The following is a 16,316-nucleotide window of genomic DNA, read 5'->3' as shown; positions in this document are numbered from 1 at the left end:
TTAATTATATTGTCACCTTTATCCCTTGTTTCTTCAGCCCACAAGTGAATCCATTTACTCTAATTGCCGCTGATGAGAAAAAAATTGATGGCTCTTCCAGGCACGGAGGGAAGAGAAAGAGAGCGAGAGACTGGGAAGGACAGCGAGAGAGAAAGGGGGAGAGGAAGGGAGGAAGATGTTCGACTGGTGGGGGGTGGGGGTTGGGGAACAGCTGACACCTTCACATCTGCACAGCTGGATGGCATCTGCATTTCTGGACATTTTAATTAGACTGCAGAACGCAGGTTTGATGGTTTGCATATTCAAGGCGGGGGCGCCAGAGTCGGTAGCCTGCCTCCCCACTGGAACAGCAAACCTTTGTTTTTTTTTCTCTCTCTCTCTCTCTCTCCCGTTCTAAATTAAAGACGGTCGCCACGGGCAGCGCCAGGTTCAAGACGAGGCGCGAATGTGAAAATGATTGTTCAAAGGGCCCGATGTCCGTCCGGGGCTTCGAACCGCCACTCTGTCAGGGTCAAGCAGAACTCTCCGCACAGGATAAGCCCAAGAAAACTAATTTGGACGGGTCACCCACACATTTGCAGGTGTGCCCAAATGATGCAAACAGAACTTCGACACCTGAGAATGACGGTCACCGGGTTCCCTTCTACTTTGAAAGAACAGAGGAACGGCTACCAATAACAGGAGGCCCTCTGGGCCAGCAAGCCCATTGGTAATTAGTAGTTGATCTCAGTATTAAATCCAGCCATCTCTCGATAGAAGTCAGAGTATCACCTTCAACAACATGGCTGGGCAGCTTGTTCCACACTCCTATAACCCTCTGGGTAAAGATGTGCTTCCAATTCTCTGTTTCAAATGCACTTCCACCTACAGTAGTTTCCACTTGTACCCTGTGGTTAGAGTGTCAGAGTTTCACTGTTCTTTCTGAAGAAATCTTCAGGTTTTACCTTGTCAATGCCCTGAAGTAGAGTTCAGGGCATTAGCCAGCAGTCATATCACCCTGCAACTCACAACTGGCAGCCCACTGAAGCTAAGCAGGTGTGAACCTGGTCAGTACCTTGATGGGAGACCTCCTGGGGAAAAACTAAGGTTGCTGCTGGAAGAGGTGTTAGTGGGGCCAGCAGGGGGAACTCACCCTGCGGCTCATGTGGGTCCTAATGCCCTAGTGTAGTGACGGGGACACTATACTGTAAACAGGCACCATCCTTCGGATGAGACGTAAAACCGAGGTCCTGACTCTCTGTGGTCATTAAAAATCCCAGGGTGCTTCTTGAAAAGAGTAGGGTTGTAACCCCGGCGTCCTGGCCAAATTTCCCATCAGCCTTTATCAATCATGGCCTCCTAACAATCCCCCTCTATATATTGGCTTCATTACTCTGCTCTCCTCCCCATTGATCGCTGATGTGTGGTGAGCGTTCTGGCGCACTATGGCTGCCGTCACATCATCCAGGTGGATGCTGCACATTCGTGGTGGTGGAGGGGAGTCCCCATTACCTGTAAAGCGCTTTAAGTGGAGTGTCCAGAAAAGCGCTATATAAGTGTAAGAAATTATTATTATTATGATGAAGTACTGCTAACAGAAATATTGCCAGTATTGATGCAAAAAAAATAACTTTAGGTGTGAATTTGTCTTAAACTGTTGTTCTAGGGGTATTGTACATTTTATTGGATTATTTTGATTATTGGGCTACTGGTGCACTAGAATATGTGCAAATTTATTTTCCCCTGTTCATTTATGACACCGAACCTTACAAAACACTTTGGAATAAAACTATTTATTTTGTTATGGGTTGAGCCTTTATTAACTTCTCCTGTTTGTGCTAAAAAACTGCATTTTCTGACCACCTAATATCTGTTTTATGTTGTGAAATTGATGCCTTCCGGAGGTGATTAATATAAATAGTAGAAATAAAGTCTTTCAGATCTAGATTCAAAGACATAAATCATACAAAGATGCACGCATTGGTTGCGTACAGATTCCTATAAAATGCAATTTATGGTTTTTAGCTTTATTGTGTTTCACTGCCTGTATTGCACCAGGGTTTTGCTTGCTATGCAGTTTGATTTCCACAGCCGCCCTTGTAAATTCACTTTCTTTCGTTGTGCTTGTCTATTCGGAGGACATTTTCACCAGGGCCACTGGGCTACCTTTTCAATAACAGGACAGCTGACAGAAAGCAATAGTCAAACACATTCTACAAATAAACCGAGGTCCCTTTTATAACAGAGAAAAGGCAAAACTCTCACTAAAGGTACTGGTTTCTGTTCCATTTAAGACATAATTCACTCAGTCATTTGAAGTGGGTCCTGCTGATAATCCAAGAAGAGATTATAGAAAAGAAAGGAAAGGTTGAAGATGTCAGGGCAAGCCAGAGAAATCATTTTCAAGAGGCTCACCCCAGGTCAAAAACCACAGATCAGACCGACTGTACCTCAGACGAAGGATTTAGAGCAGTTTGGCAGTCTGCTGTTGGGTGTCTGGAATTGCAGCACTCTTCAACATTTATTTTTTCTATCAAGGTAAAGTTTATTCTCCAACATTACAAAATATTCTCTACATATTTTTTGGGATGAGAAACATTTGTAACTGAGAGAGGGAACTGTGATTTGATTACCTTTATCTTGTCTAGAGATGATCAAGATGTTTGCATTCAAGGTGTGCTTTAGCTCATATCAGGTACAGCCTGTGCAGCAGGGAAATGCTCTTAATTAAACTGAGCATCATTGCAATTGTTTATCTGCAACCTACAAATGGTCTCTGACATAGCTTAGCTCTGAACTTGGCTTTATGGGGATAAAGTGGAAAAGCACAAAAACCTTTAAACCTGAAATTCGGTTTTCACTGCTTGTTTCCTGGCAATCATGTAAGGCACTATTTCCAGCAGAAAAATCTTCAATTACACTACTGTAAATGTATCAACAGCACTTGTGGATTCATGAGATTGCACCAGATAATTAGTGTGAATTAGTTACTGGTGATTAAAAAGGGGAAATAATAAATAATAAAGTCCCCTGAATGTAGTTTTGAAGAGCTTTTTAGATGATGCAGTGATACCAAACAAATAAATCAGGTTGCATTTAGTGAATTGTACAATATTAGAGACCTCTCTAAAAACATTGTTGAAAAAAGTATGAAGTGAATCAGCCAAATAATTTTCAGAGGTAATGTTAGGTGTTTCAAAATCTTTTTGATATTCTGGTTAGAAAAGTAGAAAGATATATTACTTATTTGTAGATAAAGTTCCAAATATAAGGCCCTGAAACTGTTCACTTTATGTTGCACTAAAGATAGAGGTCTTAATCATTATATCCGTTTTTAATAGGGAGATGATGTCATGTGAGTACTTCTTGTTCTTTTAAACAGGGAGGCGATATCACATGAATACTGTAATAAGGTTGGGACATCATTAGAGTACTTCATATTCTTGGGTGTTTTTTACGTAGAATGTAATATTCACTGTTTGCTTCAATGACTGCCATCCAATGGTTTCCTATCCTGACAAACACACCTTTTGCTCTGAAATGTTGGCTTTATAAAATGAAGTAAAGCGTGTGCAAATTATTTTCTTTATTATTCTTCAGTGAAATTCACTTTGTTAGTTTGGCAAGTGGGGTGCTAATTTGGGTTCTTTTTACTTTTGGGGGGGAGTATTCACATTTCCTCCAACAATCTGCTCTTGCTGCATATTTCAATTCGCCTCCTCTCCAGCCCCTAAGCTTTCTTTTTTGTCTTTCAGCATACTGGCAGCCAACTCGTTTGTTGTTATTTAGGCACATGGAGGCATTAACAGGTTCTGCTGAGAACACACGCCAAAAGGTCAAAGGTCAAATCATGTGCTGTGACGTTTTAATGTGCTGAGTCTCTGAATAAATGAAAACATAAACTTGAATTTGAGTCTCCCCACCTGAATAATCACATCATCTTTTCTTATTAACTTCGACGAAGGGTACCTGATACTCTCAGACCATTTAAGCTAAAAGATGATACAAAAGAAAATTGTCACTTGGGACTCGCTAAGAGTTTGCAGAGCTCTAATCTGACTGCATCAAGCACCAGAGGAGGGTGGAGGGCAGATTCTGGTGACAATCAGAGACACCTGCATGTAGCTGACATTATCACACCCATCTGAACACGCTGACATAATCTTCCGTGAAGGAAAATCCATGAGAGACCAGTCAAGCCGAAAACCAGGAAAGAGATAAGGAGAAAAAAAAAGCAAAGCCAGTCATTAGCCGGGATCTGTGACAATGACAGTTGCGACTTGGTAACAAAATTGCATTTGCATCACGAATCACTGGAGTGTTTTAAGACACCCAATTTGTCTAGAATCTAAAACAAGAGCAAGAAATTAGAAACTAATGTTCTTTTCCGCTCCACTTCGGGCTTGTTATATTGCGAAATCCATAAAAGAACATGAGAAATGTAGTATCATCACTGCTTGAACCTTACAACCTCAGTCAAAACAATACACTGTATCTCTCAATCCAAAACTTAAATCCTAAAATTTCAATTTTTTAATTCAGGTGATGAAGTGGACTCAGAGTGTTCGGCTCTAGCAATGTGCAGAAGGTACATCAAAGCACGATTCTTATGCAAAGTAACTAGACTGAACACAAAATGAAAGGTCTTTGAATGGAAAGGCAGTCAGTATTGCTGCCACATTGAATCAATTTGGAGGACAGAAAGGTAGACGGGGGAGTTCTTCAGGGAGAAGGGATCATGCCTGGATCAAGATTAATACTTGCTGATATAAACACCAGTAAATTATTAACTGAAGTGCAGACACCTTGTCAGTGGAGGACAAAAGCCACAACAGTTGGGTGTTTTATGTCATGGGCAAGCCAGATTCCCAGGAATTCCCAATAGTTTGTGACCCCCGATGCAAGAAAAATTAAATTTTATAACAGGGAATAAAAAATGAGCTGGTGACAACCCAAAACTGCATTTGGGGGGTTTGTAGTTTTCTTTTGCTGATCTTTGAATTTGTATGTGCTCTCCTATCTGAACTATAGCTCTCTATCCTTTAGAACTAGATGAATTTCATTCCAGGCTAAAGAGTAGAAAATGTGACCCTTGGAACTTTCCTTTTTTTTCCCTCTCTCGATTTTTCATCGTGGAATTAACCTCAGTGTATTCCTTTGCAGCTTGTAAGCTGATGTACCTCCCCCACTCAAACTTTATTCTTTGTCATACATCCATCATGATTTCAACTGTGCTTTGCTGAAGTCTGCTCTGCTTTTATCATGTTACACTGGAATGTGAAAGCATGATGAGTCCAAAGATTCCAAGGGAAGGGAGGTCTTTCAGCAGATTACAGATCGCTACTGGAGACATGTTCTCTAAAGTGAATCACTTAAGGATAAGTAGGTAGAGACTGGAGGTTTTAAGATTACAGTCACCAAAGTTGACAGTTTAACCTTGTTTGTCGGGTCCTCACTTTCCTTCCCCTGCTCTAGGACTGTGGCCATCAATCACTGTCGCATGTCATTCTCTGGGATCATGTTCGCCAAGTCGCATTGATCCAGCTGTCATAAAAACACCTTTGGCTCATTGTTTTCAGCGCAAATCATGTAACTTCACCAGCTCAGGAGGAATGATGTACAGAAATAAATATAAAGGCACATCAGATAGGTATCAGGTTAGGTTATAGGTTATGGTTCGAAAACAATGTGTTTTGTTATGTTATTATTCTGACTGTGTTCAGCAGCATATGTGCTAACACTGGACATTTCTCATTTCATATGACCATTTTGAAATGCTGAAATATAAAGTTTTTTTTTTCAATTTATTTCCAAAACTGATGACTGGCTGTAATGGATCAGCTTTTTTGGTGACTATTTGAAGTATGTATTCACAAGCATTCTGTGAACAGAATGCCTGTGAGTTCATTGTCAGGACTTATACTAGATAACAGGGTACATGAGTATATTCTGATAGGACAGATTTGAGCCATATCCTAGCTTTACCACTAACTGTATATTTCCATTTCTCTGTCTGTACTGATATCTGCACTTGCACCATGAGTAAAAATAAGCTAACACCTAAATAAGCTAAAACTTTGTGAAGTTTTTCCAAGACTACCATTTGTCGTAGTAATTAAACTATCTCATGATACTGTATATACAGCATTGTTGTAGAAAGTGTTTTGCAAACGTATTTACCTTCTTCCAATTATATCCCATTTTGTTGAATTCTGTATTATGTGGTGAAAGAAATGTTAATTATTACATTACATTGACAAGCCACACAATTAGTTAAATGTCCTCTGTCTGTGAGAAATAATAGTGGTTCATATGATTTGATAATAAATACATACTGTATATCTCTGTAAGGTTCCTTAATCAGGTAGTGGATTTAATCTCATATGAAGACCAAGGAGCTTTTGGATCAACAGAGGGAAAGAGCTGTAGAAATAGCATATCAGGAGAAGGGTATAAAAAGTTTTAAAGACACAGTATATTCCTTTGAACACAGTGAAGTTGATCGTTAAGAAGTGTATCACACCAACCAGACACTGCCTAGATCAGGCTGTTCCTCTAAATAGTGCAACATCGCAAGGAAGGTGGTTAAGGATGTTATCACGAGGCCAATGGTTACTTGATTCTGTAGATTTCAGTGGCTAAGATGGGAGTAACTATCCATGAGTAAGATAGTAGTCCCTCCACAAAGCTGGACTATATAGAACTGAAACACACCACAGAGTTTACAACAAAGCACTTAAGTAATGCTGCAAATAGGTGGAAAAACGTTTTGATGAAGTCACAACGGCCTGCAGCCATATCACCCTGCAGCTCTCAACTGGCTTCCAAATGAAGCTCAGCAGGCAGCGCCCACCCTGCGGTCTGCATGGGTCCTAATGCCCCGGTATAGGGTACTATACTGTAGTGGGTGCCGTCTTTGGGATGAGACGTAAAACCGAGGTCCTGACTCTCAGGGGTCATTAAAGATCCCTGGGCAAATCTTGATAAGAGTAGGGGGTTACCCTGGTGTCCAGGCTAAAGTTCCCCTCTCAACCTCCAAATGTCCCCATGGCTTGCACTTGCCCTGTGAGGGACTGGCGTCCTGTCCAGGGTGTACCCTACCTTGTGCTCATTGCTTGCTGGGTAGGCTCCGGCTTCCCACTACACTGTATGGTATAAAGAGGTTTGGCCATGACAAGACACAACAGAAACGTCTTGGTCAAAAGGCAATTATGTGTGGCACAAATCCAACACAGTGCATTACCCAATCCGTACCACCCCTCCTGTCAAGCATAGTGGTGGCAGCACTATGCTACTGGACTACTTCTTGATCAACAGGGACTGGGAAGCTTGTCAACACCAAGGCCAAGACAAAACCTTTCTGCTAAAGTCCTAAACAGGGGGATGACATTTTTTAAGAGAATAATAATCTAAAGCACAAGACCAAAGCTACACTGGAGTAACAGTTTACACAATGGTGAAAAGTAAGTGAATATGGCCATGAATAAAGTGAATAAAAATTCAAACCTGAATCCTAATCAGTAGGAAAATTTGTGGCAGGACTTGAAAATTGATGTCCATCAACAATCCCCAACTTACAGAATTGAGCACTTTTATCAGGAAGAAAGATCAAATTATATCATCCTGTTGTGCAAACCTGGTAGATCCATATCCACAATGACCTACAGATGTATTTGCTTGCTTTCAATATTGACACTTAAGAGTGTCTAAAGACTAAACCTTTTTTCAAGTTTTTGGTCTTCTTTCACCCATGAGAATGTTCGATTTGAACATCCAGGTTTTGTCCTTTTTGGTTTTAATAAGAAATTGGAAGCATCACATGTAATTCAGCAAAGTGGGACATCTTTGGAAGGTGGCGACTAGCATTTCAAGACACTATGTGTGTGTTTGTCATGGGGACGGAAAATGGATTGATGTGGTATGTCTTTAGTAAACAGATGATGAAAAATGTAATAGATTCGGGAATATAGAAAATACAGCCAGTGCAACAAAAGTGCTTATATAGTCAGAAATAAATATTCACATGGATAGATGGATTTTGTTTTTACTGGAAATTTGCTGAAACACAGAACTAATTACATTTAATGAACCATGCTGCCAAACCCTAATGAATGCCATATTGGAAAAGTCTCTGCAGTAATAAAAGATACCATTCAGCACCTCAAGAAATGATTTTACAGCTACATTCTTCTTTATTTACTGCAGTAACAAATAAAAAATGCAGCAGAAATAATCAACAGTGAAATTCGAGTTAAAAAAACACAATGTACAATGTACATTTGTCTTTAAAAAGAACATAAGCAGGTGAAAAAATACAGTTTGTAGTGTTATACATTCCCCTTTGGTTGCTGAAGCTGTTAAGCAACAGGCCTATCGTGTTTCACTCTATGAGTAGAATTCTGTTAATTCCCACCTGCAGATGTTCTCCCTGGCCAACAATTCCCTTGAAGCAAACATTTAGATACCTTGATGGTCAGTGATTGAATAATAATAACCATAAGGAGAAGAAATGAACATGAAAAAGTCTTTCCTGATATATGGATTTGTGTAGATGCCCTGTCTGCACAGGGACTGAGTATGACAAATGTGCCCTCGTTATTTAACATTGACTTCAGTGGGGCTGGCAAAGCACTTACAATCGCGAAGTCCAGGAATCCCAGCTGGTCTCAGCACAGTGAAGCGGAAGGGAAAACAGTATGTTTTCCTTTGACTTAATAAAAGCAGGAAGGCCTGATTTGCTGAGAAGGCTCTCAGACACTGACAAGTTACCAGCTCTCTCGGCGGCCCACTAGAGACCCTACCAGCTACCGTTTCTAATCACAACCGACAATTAGCATCAGACGTGGCTTTGACAAAAAAAACCTTAACTTGCTATGCCTTCGTCTTCTGGACTGATTTTTGACTAAGGCTCTATGAAGCTGCCACAGGAAAACAGCACATTCTTTGTGATACACCACCTAAGATCTGAAAATAGCATTGAAACACAGAGGTATGGCCTCCTTTTGGCTGGATCTCATCAGCCCTAGCATCTTGGGAACATGTCCAAAGCGTAGGACACAAATTTGTATGCTGAATGGGTTGACTATGCACTGCAGGATACATTTGATTAAAAAAGTGAATGCCTTGCATTTGTAACATGATAAAGTTCTATTTATCAACACTATATGCTTTTATACACTGAAAGAGCTGTACAAAATGCTGATTTCTAAGGATGAGGAATATGGAAATAATGCTGTCTCAAGAACAACCTTCAAATTCAGGGACACGGGGGAGCCAGAGCCTATCTCAGCAAGCAACAGGCACAAGGCAGGGTGCACCCTGGATGGGACACCATTCCATCACAGGGCAGACACACAGACACACACTCACACCTAGGGTCAATATTTCTTAGAAGCCAGTTAACCTATCAGAATGGTTTTGGACTGTGGGAGAAAATGAGGAAACACACCCCAGAGAACTGAACCCAGGGCCCCAGCACTGCAAGGTAGTGATGCTAACCCCTGCACCACCACACTACCATGTTTGTTTAATGCATTTTGTTAACTATAATGCACCGTTCTTGCTTTGAACAGCTTTGCTTCTGTGGATTTAAAACACAAAAACTGTCAGGGAGTGAGTCCCCATGTGGAATTTTAGAATATTTTACATTTCAACAGTGGTGGTATTTGATTGCAACTAGTGTTGCATATTTAAACTTTGAGTGAAAACATTATCTCATGAGATCTCCTGACTCAACATGTGTAGACAGATTTCTGTGACGAGATGTCCAACAGCACAATGACTATCGCGGACTATCTTTATGGCACATGAGAAATGAGTAAAAGTCAACTTCAGCAGTACCAGTATGAGTTCCGTCAAACTGGAAGGGTTCCATCAAACCCTAGATGACATTTAATTTACAGAATATAGGAGAGGTTACAAACAAGTCAAAGAGCATGGCGAAATCACAGTGAGTGGGCTGTGACAGCCATTGTAAACCATGGTCTCCGAGTCACGATAATTCTTAAATAATTCCCACGGGCATCACCCAGGTGGGGGGTTGCACATTGGTGGAAGGGAGTCTCCTTTACCTGTAAAAGGGCTTTGAATGGAGTGTCCAGAAAAGCACCATAAAAGTTTAAGGAATGAGATAATGATGATGATGATGTATATTATTAACATAGACCAAAGTCTAAAAGTCATCAGAGCCATTTTGTTTTCGCATTCAAGCAGTACTTCGGAACACATTGCTCTACCCGTCCATGTTAATAAGCCTGAGGGGCATTTCCTTTAGACTCCTAGGCAGAAATAACTCTTTTTTTCGGTGGCTGTAACAGAAGCAGTTACAAACCCTGTAGTACTGTTGAAAGAGGTCCAGTGCCACCCTCCCTCAGCCGAGTAATATCTGACACGGAGCTGATAGCACAGCGCTGACACGCTCATCTGTCTAGACCGGCGCTGCAGTAAGAAGAACAGCGATGACAGGTGGGGATGAGACCTGACCCTTCCTTTGTGTGGCGTGGGATTTTTCTTGACAGCTTGCGGTGCACACCACTGTAACTCTCAACCCTGGGTCCTTCATCCCTACCCTGATGGGGGCTGTAAAAACTGTTGTTTTTAGCCTTTTGGTTTAGTTGTGTTTCTTGCAGCGTTTTCATATTTCAAATCAGCTTTGCTCTAAATCCAAAACGAGCAGCTTCCTTACAGTAGATTTAGTTTACCAAACCAATTAAATTCTTTCTTTCAGCCCCCTGGCACACAAAATCAGCAACTGATGTCTATCTGTCAGACATATAAAGCTAGATTTTGTATAATCTTACAGACTCATTGCTCATTGTCAACTGAAGTTTAAAAGGGGAGGTTTGTGAGTTTGGTCTTGCATGATCTTTCCTGTTATTAGAATTTGGTTTATTATTACTTTTTGTGTCAGCCCAGAGCATTGGAAGAAAGAAGAAAAACTTTTTTTGTAACTTGCAGTGAGTTGTATTTTGAGGTTTATATATATTCCTTTAGATAACCTTGCAAATTACACTGAAACAGTCACCAGCTCTCATACATAATGCAAGACTATCAGGTATTAGATATGCTTGCTGAGAATTCTCATTCAGAATACTCAGTGATTTACTAATACACACTAAGACATATATTCAAAGTAATAACAATCTGGGGTCTTTGCCCCCAGCTCTGCAGCAAGATCAGAGGAGGTGTCTTGTTACTCATAGCAGCAAGTTTGATATTGGACTAATATCACATATTTTCATTGCAAGCTAATTTTTCGGATGTGACAAGATAAAACTACATGCATACTATTATGCCACAGATGAGGTAATTTACAAACTAGATTTATATTGTTTTTTCATTAAGATTTCTGATGGAGATTTTGACAACAGCTTAGGAAAGTTGACAGCAGTTGTCTTTCACTACCTGGTTCTCTAATAATGTTCCATCTACCAAAAAGTGATCAACACCATAGTGAGCTTTTCATAGGAACAATACTGAATTTTCAAAGAACTCAGATTTGCACGTCAGGCAGAGGTATTACCATATAGATCTTATTGGATCTCAGTAAGTAACCAAGACTGCGCTTGGTCAATACTGGAAGTCTAAATAAAAACCACATAGTTATTTTTAGTTGCAATGGTGCACCAGTAAGTGCTGCCTTTCATTCTGGACCTAAAATTCCGGTATTGTGACCAGAGGAATCGTGTTGTAGGGGACGCCATCTTTCGGATGAGACTTTAAATTGTGGTCGTGACTACATTGTTCGTCATTAAACACTGCATGGCACCTCTCATGAGAGTAGGTTTAAAACCAGTGTCCTGGATAAAGTCCACATTGAGTGCCTTCAACTGGTGACATTTGTTCTCACTGCTATACCTGGTCTGCTGTGTAGTGGTGCTACTGGTACACAATGGTTCCTTTGTGTCACTCAGATGGGTGCTGCACCTCAAGGGTGGATGAAGTGGGGCCCCCATTTATACATAAGAAATGAGAACATTTTTGAGTGAAACGTACCATATGAATGCAAGGGAGTATTCTTTTGTCATCTATGTTCCTCTGTCATGTCACAGAAGTGCAGTCCAGCCCCTGGAAATCTCCTATCCTTCATGTTGTCACAAACAGAAGGCCAAACCAAGCTCAGGCAGTTACAGTATATTCAGTAATTGCATAAGTGAAAGCTTAGATGGTTGAAGCCAGCTAGACTTTGTAGCTTTTGAGGCCCACACTCAGAACTCCTCGGTTGAAATGTCTTTTGTTCCTTTTTAACAGGACTACCTGAACCTGAACCTGCCTACACTAAATGTGACACAAATGATCGAGGAAACGTGAAGCAATCGTTCCAAGAGTTCAGAATGTTGGGGAGATGTTGCTGGTAGAAGCCCATGAGCTTCTGCAGCTCTGTAAATGTACAGAGACGTGTGTTAATCGTGAGATGTGTTTGAAAGCCTGGGTTAATGAGGCTTTGCGAGCAAGGGGGATTTCTACTGCCCAAAAAGAGCGTACAGAGATTAGCTCATGTCATCCAGCTACAGCGTCAAATTCTAACGGGTCAAAATCTGAACACCCTGAAACAGACACAGCTACTTCCTGAGAATACCCGACCTGCTGGTGTTTCTCACTTCTCATAGTGTCACAGGGGCCACAAAAACAACAGAGGTTTTTTTTTTTTCCTCAGAGATACAGGATGTGCAGCACATGAGTCTGCACATATATAATATACATACGTGCAATGTTTTGTCTTTTCTTCTTTTTGATTTAAAAGACTGCTCTCCCTAGTCTACCCCACCCCCCTTTCCTTTCGTTCCTGCAGAACTCCCCCGCAGATGCCCTGACGTGAGGGGTGCTGTCTGACGGAGCCTCTGCGATCCCGCCTGTAAGCTGATAATTAATAAATGAAACGCCCTGGGACTCCGCTGAAGCTTCCCTCGGATGACATATCTGTCGTGAACTCGGCAAAGCATTAAATGGCCATTTTCTGACAGAATGACTTCGCTGCCTCTGCGCTGGCTTGACTTTGTGCGGGTATGTGTGTGTGTGTGGCGGCACACGCAGTACGCAGACAGTGCGAAAGAGAGAAAGTGTGAGTTTTTCCGTGCCTTTGACGGCTCTGGTTCATTCCTGCCTGTTTTAATTGGGCCCCGGATGAGTTTCCTCGACAGGGCCATTCATCATGTGGCACTGCTGGAAGAGGAGCCCAGGGGGAGGGAGGGAGAGAAGGTAAGGGGGTGGGTTGTTGCTGTCAGCTCTTTTTTTTTATTATTATTGTGGTTTTTTTTTAACTGATGCGCAAAGCTGTCGGCCTTCACAGGCACGAAGCCTGGCTAGGATGAGGAGAAGGAGGTTGGGACGGGGGGGGGGAGTGAGGTCTCACATATTTGGACATTAGTGCAGCTATTAGCTTAACAAGCTTCATTTATCCCTGTCACTACCACTTCAGCTTCCCAGTGTAATAATTTGAAATGTAGATTATGGCCAGAGACAAATGGAACAGAACAAAGGCAAGCATGTGGAATGACACGAGATTGGCTTGTTAAAGCCTTTTTGGGGGGGATTTTTGTCTTTCCTGCTTCTCTTCTTCTTATTCCCTGATTAGCGTAATGTACTAATAACCTTCTGTGATAAACTCTTTGTCATCTGCTCGAAAGCCCCTTGTCATCCCTCCTCCAGTGCAATCTGCTCTGCAATTGGCGATAAAAAGACTTGCAGCGCTTTTCACTAATCCCAGTCTTCTACAAATTGCCGATATACTTACTAGTAACGAAGTTTTACACATCGACACCATATTCTCCTTGTACCAGTATGCATTGTAGACCCAGTTTACCTGCAGTTCAACCCCAGTTAAACCTCCACAGTTTTTACACATCGACACCATATTCTCCTCGGTACCAGTATGCATTGTAGACCCAGTTTACCTGTAGTTCAACCCCAGTTAAACCTCCACAGTTTTTACACATCGACACCATATTCTCCTTGGTACCAGTATGCATTGTAGACCCAGTTTACCTGCAGTTCAACCCCAGTTAAACCTCCACAGTTTTTACACATCGACACCATATTCTCCTCGGTACCAGTATGCATTGTAGACCCAGTTTACCTGCAGTTCAACCCCAGTTAAACCTCCACAGTTTACACAGCATTCCCAATCAGACCCTCAAAGTTATTCCCTAGGCTTTGTGCATGAGCACACTTTCCTGAGCCAGATTTCAGGACTAGAAAGCTCTAAAATGAACCTTCAAACACTAGGTTTACAAAACAGGGGGAGAGGGTGTTTTTATATGACCAAAACATTTTCCACGTTAAACAAAAACAGCAGCAAAATGCTCAGCTTAGAAATGGACTTCAGTAAAAGTTGAAAGTCAAGGAGACATTAAAAGCTTTACATGTGTAGCTGTGTCTTTACATCTTTCAAGGCAACCTCTTGGTTATTATATTGTTTGGGGCAAAATATATTATGCAAAGCTCACTTACTACTTTTGTCATTCGGATTTTAGCGGGCTGCTGACTTGTTTTTTACACAAGAGTTCTGTTTTAGTTGTACAGTTTCAAGATATAACTTTTGAAATGTAACCACCTGGATAGAGTTTCTCCCCATCCTAACAGAGCCCCTGTTTGTCTGAGACACTTTGCCTTCACTGCTAGAGGGCAGTGTGTCACTGATATTTATTCACTGGCTGTGCGAAGTGCTGGGTGCACTCAGTGTTTGTATTAGACCCATTGCACATCTGCTCTGAGTCATTCTATAGCACTTTGAGACAAAAAAGGTCACAGGGGTCACATTTCTTAGACTTTGGAGAGTTTCCTTAAAAAGATACGGTGCTCCAGTACATTTGCTACTTTAGGCGCAAATCATTTTTATCAAATAATAAACTTTAATTGTACAAGAGGCAGTATCACTTTTTAATAGTTATGTTTGCTCTAATCAGCTGAAAAATAGGGCTGTCATGTTGTGCTTTCTAATACTGAGAAAAGAGGAACAGGCTTTGATTGGTTTGACACGTTACATTACTGTGTGGTGAGGCAACTTGATTTTAAAGGAAAACTGAAGTATTTGTTCTTCATATAGCTGTTGAAATGAACTGGAAACTCTGTGCCATGCTTTGCAGTTGGGAGCAAAAAGTCATGAACCCACACGACACACTTTGGTACTACTTTAGATTAAGTTGTGTCATATGAGATTCACACTCTGTTAATGAACAATTCACTCAGATGAGATTTTATATAACATTAACTATCACCTATGCTAGCCCTAATTCTAACTTAATCCTATCCCTAAAAACCCTAACCTTATCCTAAGGTTGTCACTACTGAATATCTGAAGATGCTTCAGCATCCTATAGAGCCTCAAGTGATAGTAAATCAATGAAAAGTAGTATATTTCTTGAAATCTCCATTATATAGCTCCAATTAAAGGACAGTATTCTAGGTTCTGAACATTTTGTAAGACAAACATTAAAGATATTGCAAAGCCTTTGCAGTTCATTCTTCTTCTTCATTCAATTGCAGCAAGAGCAATAGCTATCTAAAATTCAAAACGTATATATTCTAGGCTTCCCTTAAAACATAGTGCTGTTTTCAAGTACAGTAAAAGTAAAAAGGAACCCAGGTGCTACATTTCCTCGGAATCAGAGCAGTTAGATGGCGTAAGATGAATTATTATCCCACTTGCCTTTGATTTTTAGGTGGATTCTGCATCTTGTCTCCCTCCCCAGTTTGGGAGAGTGGGCTAAGAGATTTGGCAGATTGTGTAATTATGACTAAAATAACAATTTTCCATGTTGGTCTCCCGCACTCTCTCACACCTTTGCTTTCACTCCCTCTGTCTGTGGATGGGTGGTCCAAAATATTCCTTTCCAATCTGTTTTGTTTGTATGCTTCACCTTTCCAAGGCCGGGACTCAGCCAGCATGGTTTGCTGGATGGGCTAATCTCTGATCCCAGGGAGCAGAAGAAGCAAAATTAATTTGCTGTTATCAATAACTGAGCAAACCTCCCATGCTCGTTCTTGTAATGGAGTGAAAGCAGGCTTAATTCCCAGGGTGGAATCGGACGTTTTTTAGGAGGTACCAATTACAAAATATCTTTAATACCACTGAGGCCTTTGCCAAATGACATGTACCACTGGCCAGGGGGTTATCTCCAAGAGCCAGGTCCTGTTTGACTATGGAAAGGGATGGGGATTTGTATGTAAAACTTAGGTGTTTAGCCAGTTAGGTAACATTATATAAGCAGGGGAAACATGAAAACTGTTGACAGTGTACAGATGTCTGATTATTACTATGTTATCAAAATAGAGGAAATATTATTGCTAAACCTTTTTTGTGTAGCTCTGCTTTTTTTCTTAGAATAAACCTGAAAGTG

Source organism: Lepisosteus platostomus, chromosome 1, assembly GCF_059453375.1.
Source record: "Lepisosteus platostomus isolate fLepPlt1 chromosome 1, fLepPlt1.hap1, whole genome shotgun sequence".
Lineage (NCBI taxonomy): Eukaryota > Metazoa > Chordata > Actinopteri > Semionotiformes > Lepisosteidae > Lepisosteus > Lepisosteus platostomus.
This window is presented reverse-complemented; position numbering follows the sequence as displayed.